General features: G+C 44.3%; 1 long non-coding RNA gene across 1 annotated transcript in view; it reads right to left on the bottom strand.

The window, feature by feature from the left end:
* Nucleotides 1–338: 338 nt before the first annotated feature.
* The window catches only part of LOC134740019 (uncharacterized), a 49643-nt gene continuing 40467 nt past the window's right edge, over nt 339–9514 (bottom strand). The window contains exon 5 of the long non-coding RNA XR_010127234.1: nt 339–592. This is a non-coding gene — a long non-coding RNA (uncharacterized LOC134740019). The remainder of the gene's footprint in view (nt 593–9514) is intronic.

The raw sequence follows: 9514 nt of genomic DNA, 5'->3' as shown, positions 1-9514 counted from the left end.
CTGAGAGGTGCAATTCAAGCTAAACATCCCCTTAGGGGACCAATTAATAAGGATTCCATAGGAATCGTTGTGCAGCACCTCTGCCTGTTCTGCAAGGCAATCTTCTAAACAAGTACGTTCATTTTTTCTAACTGGGTCCAATCCTGTTTACAAATAGGTTTTTGAGGGTGATATGCCTCAATTATAGGAGCAGATTTATTATGGTAAATACTGAGATCAGAAAGCATATGTAACTGTGTCGTAGAGTGATTGCATCCAGGCATTATTACCAGCCCTTATTGTAGGAATACTCATGGCAGTGGTGATAACCGCCATCAATCATAGCTACCATTAAATTATTCATTGTGACTGGTTGTCCCGCTTTCCTCCAGTTTTCTTCCGCCATCTGTGACAGCTTCTTGATCTGTCCCCAGGTGGGTGACTGTGGTCGATGGGTGTTGCTCGTGACAGTTGGGGTCCTCCTCAGCGTCATTCTCGACATGGTTGCAACCAGGGGGTCCTCGGGATCCTCCCAGAATCTCTTCCTCGGCATCTGGCTCATGATAAGGTTTCAGGTGTCTTGATGGTATCCAAATTGGCTGTTGATTTTGACCTGGAGAAATACAAGCATAACCTCTACCCCAAGTTATTATTTTACCTATTTCCCACTTTTTGTTATCGGATCTCTCCACCAAATCAGTTGTTCTGTTTCTGTCTTTGCAGCTGGTTTCTGTAGATGCTGTTCAGCTGCTGATAACATCTGGCCTTTGGGCAGGCTCAAAAAATTTAAAATTAATAATGCTAGGTTCAGTTGCATTTGTGGGGTTCCATACTCTCTGTCTCTCCCTTTCTGCTTTTGCAACTGCTGTTTTAGGGAGAGATTCATTCTTTCCACTATGGCTTGTCCTTGAGAATTGTATGGGATACCAGTAATGTGTTTAATATTGCACATAGAGAAAAATGTAGCTAGAGCTTGGCTAGTATAGCCTGGGGCATTATCTGTTTTAATAGAAGCTGGAATGCCCGTCACTGCAAAACACTGCAAAAGATGACGTTTAACACAGGCAGAAGACTCTCCTGTTTGGCATGTAGCCCAGACAAAGTGAGAAAAGATGTCCACACATACATGTACATAAGCTAGTTTCCCAAATGAGGGAACATGTGTGACATCCATTTGCCAAATAGAGTTAGGTTCCAGTCCTCGAGGGTTAACTCCTCCTGTAAAAGATGAGGAATGTACCATTTGGCAAGTTGGGCATCGCTGGATAATAGCTTTAGCTTCTTTCCAGGTAATGCTGTATCTGCTTTTGAGACCAGAGGAATTAACATAGGTTAAATTGTGAAAGTGTCTAGCATTAGATGTCGCAGTAGCAAGTACGTGATCAGCCATTTGATTCCTTTCAGTTAAAGGTCCTGGAAGAGGTGTAAGAGCCCTAATGTGAGTGATGTAAAAAGGGTACATTCTACTCCTAACTACTATTTGCAATTGGGTAAATAAAGTCATCAGTTGTTCATCTGTATGAAATCGTAACTGAGAATTTTCAATTAACTCTGTGGAGTGAACCACGTATGAAGAATCAGAAATCACATTAATATGCATATGAAAAGCAGTCAATACCTCAATTACAGCTACAAGCCCTGCTTTTTGAGCTGAAGTATAGGGCGTCTGAAAAACTTTACTTTTTGAGCCAGAATAAGAAGTTTTGCCATTACTAGACCCATCTGTAAAAACATTCTCAGCACCTTCAATTGGTTTAAATTTAGTTACTTTAGGGAGAATCCAATTAGTTAATTTCAAAAACTGAAACAGCTTCGTTTTAGGAAAATGATTATCAAGAATACCCACAAAGTCAGCTAAATGGGTTTGCCAAGTAAGACTATTTATAAAAGCTTGCTGTATTTGTACCTTCCTGAGAGGGACAATAACTTTTCCAGGATCATATCCATGTAATTTAACAATCCGAGTTCTCCCAATCCCCATCATAGTAGCGATTTCATCTAAATTAGGAGTTAGAGTCTGTGAATTAGTATGTGGAAGAAAAAGCCACTCTACTAAGTCCTGTTCTTGGACAAATAACACCAGTAGGTGAATGCTGAGTTGAAAAAAATAGCAAATCTAGAGTCTTCTCTCGATCTATTCTATTTATTTGAGCTTTATGGACTTGCTTCTCAATCAGTTGTAACTCTGCCTCCGCCTCCTTTGTTAATTGCTGAGGGCTAGTGAGACTAGGATTTCCTCTAAGGATAGAAAACAGATTACTCATGGCATAGGTAGGAATGCCTAGAACAGGTCATATCCAATTAATAGTAATTGGATACGGCCTAGTATTTTTTGAAAGTCTAATATTTTTAGTTGATCCCTACATATGGTTACTTTCTGTGGCACAATAGTAGTATCATTTACTAAGGTCCCCAAGTAGATGTAGGGAGTAGTAGTCTGAATTTTGTCAGGAGCTATAATTAAATCAGCATAAGAAATTGAATTTTGCAAGTGATCATAACATTGGAGTAATATTTCTCAAGTGGGGACAGCACGAAGTATATCATCCATATAGTGAATAATGTAACACTGTGAAAATCTTTTACGTGTAGGTTCAATTGCTTGCCCCACATACGTCTGGCAAATTGTTGGGCTGTTTGACACGCCCTGTGGCAACACTTTCCAATGATAACGCTTAGCAGGCTGCAGGTTGTTTACTGCAGGAATTGTAAATGCAAACTGTTCACAGGCTTGCTCAGCGAAAGGGAGAGTAAAGAAACAGTCTTTTAAATCTATGAGTATTAAAGGCCAATTTTTTGGAATTATAGCAGGAGAAGGCAATCCTGGCTGTAATGCTCCCGTAGGTTGTATAACTGAATTGATGGCTCTTAAGTCAGTTAACATTCTCCATTTACCTGATTTTTTATTAATTATGAAAACTGGAGAATTCCAAGGGGAAAATGTTGGACCTATGTGTCCATTTTCTAATTGTTCAGCAACTAATTTCTCTAAAGCCTCCAGTTTCTGTTTACTTAGCAGCCATTGTTCTATCCAAATTGGCTTATCTGTTAACCATTTTAAAGGTATAGGTTCTGGAGGCTTAACAATGGCCACCATCAAAAATGATATCCTAATCTTTGGCGGGAATTTTGTCTTTCCGCTTGAAGCGGTTCTTTCAAACCTTGCAATTTTTTTCTAGTCCCATACCAGGGACATGCCCCATTTCATGCATTGTATGTTGACTTTGAGGGCTATATAATTGTTCTGGAATTAGAACTTGTGCTCCCCATTGTTGTAATAAATCTCTTCCCCATAAATTTATAGGTACAGAAGTTATAATTGGTTGAATAGTCCCAGGTTGTCCATCACATATATTTTGCCCTTCACATTGCAAAATATAACTACTTTGATATACTTCAGGGGCTTTATCAACTCCAACTATGTTAAATTGAGTGGGTTGAATTGGCCACGCAGACGGCCAGTGCTGTAGAGAAATGAAATGTCTGCTCCTGTATCTACCAAACCTTTAAATTTCTTTCTCTGAATAGTTATTTCACAGGTAGGGCATTTATCAGTAATTTGATTTACCCAATAAGCTGCTTTGCCTTGTTTATTTGTGCTTCCAAATCCTCCTGTTCGTTTAATTTCACTTTTTCCCATTCCCACATACAGCACAATGAGCAGCTGTTCTATGTGCTCTCCTGGCTCTGCTTTCCAGGGAACAGAAGTAGATATAACAATTTGAATTTTCCCATTGTAATCTGAATCAATGACTCCTGTATGTATTTGTACCCCTTTTAAACTTAAACTAGGCCTTCCTAAAAGTAATCCTATTGTCCCCACTGGCAAGGGTCCACAGACTCCTGTTGGGACATTTTGTGGGTGTTCCCCAGGCAGAAGGCTCACAGCTTTTGTGCAGCATAAATCTACTGCAGCACTATTGGCTGTGGCAGGGGACAGACATTGTACAGGGGTGAGGGAATGGCCTGAGCTGGAAATGCCCTGGTTTAGAACGGGGCCCGGGACAGGCCCCTTGTGGCATTTCCCAAAATCAGGTTCCCTTATCAAACTTAGAGTGACACTGATTAGCCCAATGTTTTCCTTTTTCACCTTTTGGACATATTTCAGGCTCAGCAGTTTTCTTTTTTCCCCTATCTGGTGGCCTGACTCGCTGACTTTTTCTACATTCTTTTTTAGTATGACCATGCTTCCCACAGTTAAAACAAGCTCCAGGAAATGGAGTATTTCCTTTATCCACTCTCAGTCCTGCCATTGCCTGTGCCAACAAAGTAGCTTTATGCAGATTACCTCCGATACCATCACAGGCCTTGATATAATCAACTAAATGTGCTTTCCCGAATTTAAAAGGAAAAGGCTGAAATGTAGCTATAATACTTCCCTGTTGATCAGGGGGGTGTATTCTAACAGGGAACTGCCAAACCTCTATATCACCCTCTCGTCTAGCTTGCTGAATTCCTACCTGAATAGAACTAAGAGCAGTCGCTCAAGGTGCTGCTCAGTCACTGGGGCAACTACTTTTTGTCCAGTGTCCTCTGGGAAAGAAAGATCTGGAGGGTCTTTTTCTTCAAAATAATAATGAGGGGGTGCAAAAGGGTAGGGATGAACCTCTCCCTCCTTTGCTGCTTTAGCTTTAGCTGGCAAATAAACCTGGTCTGTAACCTCTTCTGTTACTGCGTTACACTGTCCTTCCTCCTCATTATCAGTGTGAAAAAGTTCAAAGGTGGAACAAACCACAGCCCACACTTGTCCCATTGTTACCCCGAAGCTTCCAAGCTCCCCTTCTTACACACCACGGGGATTGCTTTTAGAGTACTCAGGTGTTCTCCAGCTAGTTTTCCATTCCAACCGTTGCTCCGGCGACCCTTCGACCTGGATTCAAGCCCCCACGAATGGACGCCACTTGCCGAGACCAGCTTGGTTGGGGAGACCCTAACCCAGCAGCGCTAGAGGAATTAAAGACACACACACAGAGAAATATAGAGGTGTGAAGTGGGAAAACAGGGGCCTCACAGCCTTCAGAGCTGAGATCCCCGAACAGAGATTTACCCACATATTTATTAACAGCAAGCCAGTCATTAGCACTGTTTCTATAGACATTAAATTAACTAAAAATATCCCTTATGGGAAACGAAGGGATGGGCCAAATGAAAGGAATAGGTTGGGCTAATTAACTGCAGCAGGAGCATGTCCTTAAGACACAGATTGCTCATGCTATTGTTTGTGGCTTAAGAATTCCTTTAAGTGGTTTTCTGCCCTGGGCGGGCCAGTTGTTCCTTGCTCTCATTCCGGTAAACCCACAATCTTCCAGCGTGGGCATTGTGGCCATCATGAACATGTCATAGTGCTGCAGAGATTCTGTTTATGGCCAGTTTTGAGGCCAGTTTATGGCCAGATTTTGGGGTGCCTGCTCCCAACACCTGGGCCTGAGAAAACCATTTTACCCAGAGAACTTCACCTGAGAAATTTTTCTTCTCCTGCCTCCATCTTTAGCCAAAGCATCTGGTAGCTTTGCACAGAATGGCATTCTTGCAAATGTCATCCATGAGTCCTCACCGTGACTGCAGGCCTCACCAAGGGACGGGGTCCTGTGCTTTGAGTCCAAAGACTTCATGCTCATGAAGATGAGAGAGCTTTCCACAGAGTGGGTAGGAAATGGGAATTTGGGTCAAAGTGATTGTCTTAACCTAGACTCTCTAGAAAAAAAAAGTCCTTGAGGCAAAGTTTGTGTGTTAAGGCTTAACTGGAAGGGGCAATACCAAGGCTGCTAGAGGGAAGGAAAAGGAGAGCTGAGGCAGGGAAGGAAGGGGTATTACCAAGCTGGGAACAGCTTCACAAGAAAATATACCCTGTCCATGGCAATACCACCCTGAACATGCCTGATCTCGTCTGATCTCAGAAGCTAAGCAGGGTTGGACCTGGTTAGTACTTGGATGGGAGGGATGGGAGAAAATATACCCTGCAGCCTTACAGATGGGCCACATGGACCCATCACACCTCGGAGTGGGAGAGGAGAGAAAAGGAATGTCTGAAGGCTGTTTGCTGTCTCCTGTCTGTCACTGGTCACGGGTCTCTCTGTGGGGCGTTACTACCCCTGAAGTTCTGCTGCCTTGTCTCCGCGAGTAGACACACCTTGTGCCTGTCTCACTCATTCAGGGTTGGCCTGGCATCGGGCACAACAGAAACATACAGAAGCCCAGTGTCCTCCCAGGAGTGAAGTGCAGGGGCGATGGTAGCAGTGGCCAAGGCCGGAGGACATGTGGAGCCAAGCAGCCTGGATGGTGGGTGGGGTGATGACGGGAAGAGAGAGGGAATCATAACAGCCTCTCACCTCATAGAGCACACCAGAGTTTTAAAAATGCTGTGCATTGGTTATTTCCTTGAATTTTCACAAGAATCCTGTTTTGTACATATTATGTTGACCCTCATGAAATTGCCATATTGGCTCAGAGAGGCTTCCTACAAGGAGATAAACTTGCTCCTAAACTTGCTAATCAACTGGGTTTGGTTCAATGATAAAAAGGGAGTTAGGGGTGAAAAAGGTGGTTACCTTTGTGCCATCCCACTGAAACCCCAGCCCTACTAGACCTCCAAATGCCATTTACAACTTCTTTCTCTAGGCTGGCTTCTGTACTCAGCAACATATGACAGTAAAAAGAAAAGTCTTTGAGAAGTTGTGGGGGAAAAATTCAAACTTCTTCACTTTACAAACTACCGGACCTCATCTCTCTGCCACACTCTTAATACTTACTGTGTGTGAGCTTGTGAAAGTCACTTAACTCTCTGAGCCAATGTGGCAATTTCATGAGGGTCAAGGTAATACAATATGGGATTCACGTGAGAGTTCAAGGAAATAACCAATGCACAAGCACCTTTAAAACTCTGCTGTGCTCTACAAAGTGAGAGGCCGTTATTATGATTCCCCCTTAATTCCTGCCGCCCCACCCACCTGCCCTCTTGAGATACTTTTGGCTTCTTTCTTGGCCCCTTTTGGGCTCTGACCCTCAGCTGTGTTTCCAGAAAGTTTCCCACCAGTTTTCTGGCCCCAAATTCAAATCCAATTCTGGCTCCTTTTGCTCCTTGAAGCTCATCTGTCCCTTGAACTACCTAGCCTTGGAGCTATACTAGGGAGAATTTTGACATATCAGGGATTCTACTCTTTTTTTTTTTTTTTTTTGAGATGGAGTCTTGCTTTGTTGCCCAAGCTGGAGTGCAGTGGCACAACCTCTGCCTCCCAGGTTCAAGCCATTCTCCTGCCTCAGCCTCTCGAGTAGCTGGGATTACAGGTGCCCACCACCACGCACAGCTAATTTTTGTATTTTTAGTAGAGATGGGGTTTCACCAAGTTGGCCAGGCTGGTCTCAAACTCCTGACCTCAGGTGATCTGCCCGCCTCGGCCTCCCAAAGTGCTGGGATGACAGGCATAAGCCACCGTGCCCTACCTCTACTTTTTTAGCTATAATGATTTGCAAGGGCAAAAGTTTCACAGTAAAAGGAGCTTTCTTTTGAAACAATGAGTAAGCTCTTCACAAGTACCAACATGTCGGGACCGTAAACCCATGTTGTGGGGGAAAAGCTGGTCTAACTGTATCCTAGAAGCTCTAGGTTCAGGCTGAACGGAAGTACATGTCGGCTCCCTCATGTTGCTAAGCCCCCTTTCCCCTTATCCCCCTTATCCTCCTTTCCTAAGCAGCACCTCATGTTAGCCTCACCATGACCCCGTGAGGTGGGAAGGGCATTTCCATTTTTAAATTGGAAGCAAAAGTTCACAAAACCTGAGAGATTTCCTCCGGGCCCAGTACAGCCAGTCTGAGGCCAGCTGCAACAAGAAATTGTGTCTTCTAGTTCCAAGTACTTTCTATTCAACACCGTTGCCATTCTTCCTGGCTTGTCCCTGTTCCCTTTATTCTTGGTTTTCATAAGAACTTTTATCTCCAGGGAAAGTGTCCTGCCTTCTGACAGATGCTTGTGTTCTCGGTAACACAATTTGTTTCACTCACCGAGAAAGTCAGTCACAGAACCATTCAGCCATAAGGGACTAACCTGAGGCTTTGAGCCCAGTGGAGGCCCAACCCCAAGTTTCCAAGCTGGGTTGAGGGGGCCTTGGGGTGCTGAGGGCCTGCTCCAGAGTTCAGAGCAGAAGAAAGGGCCAGGGTAGCTCCTCACTTGACCTCCTATTTTGGAGGTCCCCTTGTGGTGGGGGTACCTGCATCCCCAGGGGCATAAGGGTCGTACTCAGCACCCACAGGGCTTTCATTTGGTGAATGCTGTTCAGTGGTTTCTGGTTGTCTGAGGGGCGTGTGAGTTGATGAAATTTTGAGAGGGGAACTCGGGGATGGGAGTGGAGTGAGCAGGGGCTGGAGAGGCAGAACAGGAGACTGTGGAGAGGAACTTCAGAGGAGGAGATGATGAATGGGATGGAAGGTGGCTGTGTGACGTGCATTCATTCACCTTTTCTCGTTCCTGTTTCTCCATGCAAGCCTCAGTCAAATTTATGTTACTAACAGGTGCATTTGGCGCTAATGGGGTAGCAGTGGGAGGTAACTGGTTGGGCTCGAGGTGAAGGTAGGGAGCAGCTGAGTGCTCCCGGTCATACGCAGGTCACACACCGCAGATTTCACTGGGGAAGAGGCACCAATCTTCTAATCTGAAGATAAATTTTATCAAGAAGTCCTCCGGCTGGGCACTGTGGCTCACGCCTGTAATCCTAGCACTTTGGGAGGCCAAGGCAGGCAGATCACCTAAGGTCAGGAGTTCGAGACCAGCCTGGCCAACATGATAAAACCCCATCTCTACTAAAAATACAAAAATTAGCCGAATGTGGTGGTGGGCACCTGTAATCCCAGCTACTTGGGAGGCTGAGACAGGAAAATTACTTGAACCCAGGAGGCAGAGGCTGCAGTCAGCCAAGATCGTACCACTGTCCTCCAGCCTGGGTGACAGAATGAAACTCCATCTCAAAAAAAAAAAAAAAAAAAAGTCCTCCTTCACATCTTTTAAATCACTCCTCTTTTAATTCAGATTCAAATCCATTTCTTCTGGTCTGGCTCAAGTTGAGTCCTTGTCAGTGTCCCAAATTTTGAGCCACAAAATCCAGAATTGTAGAAAAAGGAGTAGCTGGGGAAGGGAAAAGTCTGTGACCACAGTCAATGGAAATTGTGGACCAAGCAGTTCTGGAAAATGAATTACACTGTTACAGAGGCTTGGACTGCAGCCATAGGAAGGGAGCTATTGTTCTGCAGAAAAGTTCGTGAACAATTCCCACTTGGCAAAATGAATGAGAAGGAAAATCAGAAATACCTGAGTCTTCCAGTGGTGTAATTTCTAATGCTGATTGACACCAATCTGAAGCAACCGAGAATACTGATAGCAATGTGGAACAAAAATGCCATTCACCATGAGCCCAAATGGGTGCTGAAGCTGCTAAGCGCAATTTAATCTCCTCAGCCCTGTCTGGTTGCACATATAAATCTGCCTTCTGTCTCTATATGTGCCAAAGGGCACTTTCATCTTTGACAGCAAGACCAAAGTCCATGC

This window comes from Pongo pygmaeus, chromosome 1, assembly GCF_028885625.2.
Source record: "Pongo pygmaeus isolate AG05252 chromosome 1, NHGRI_mPonPyg2-v2.0_pri, whole genome shotgun sequence".
Classification (NCBI taxonomy): Eukaryota; Metazoa; Chordata; class Mammalia; order Primates; family Hominidae; genus Pongo; species Pongo pygmaeus.
The sequence above is the reverse complement of the archived record's forward strand: the minus strand, read 5'-3'. Positions and strand labels throughout refer to the sequence as shown.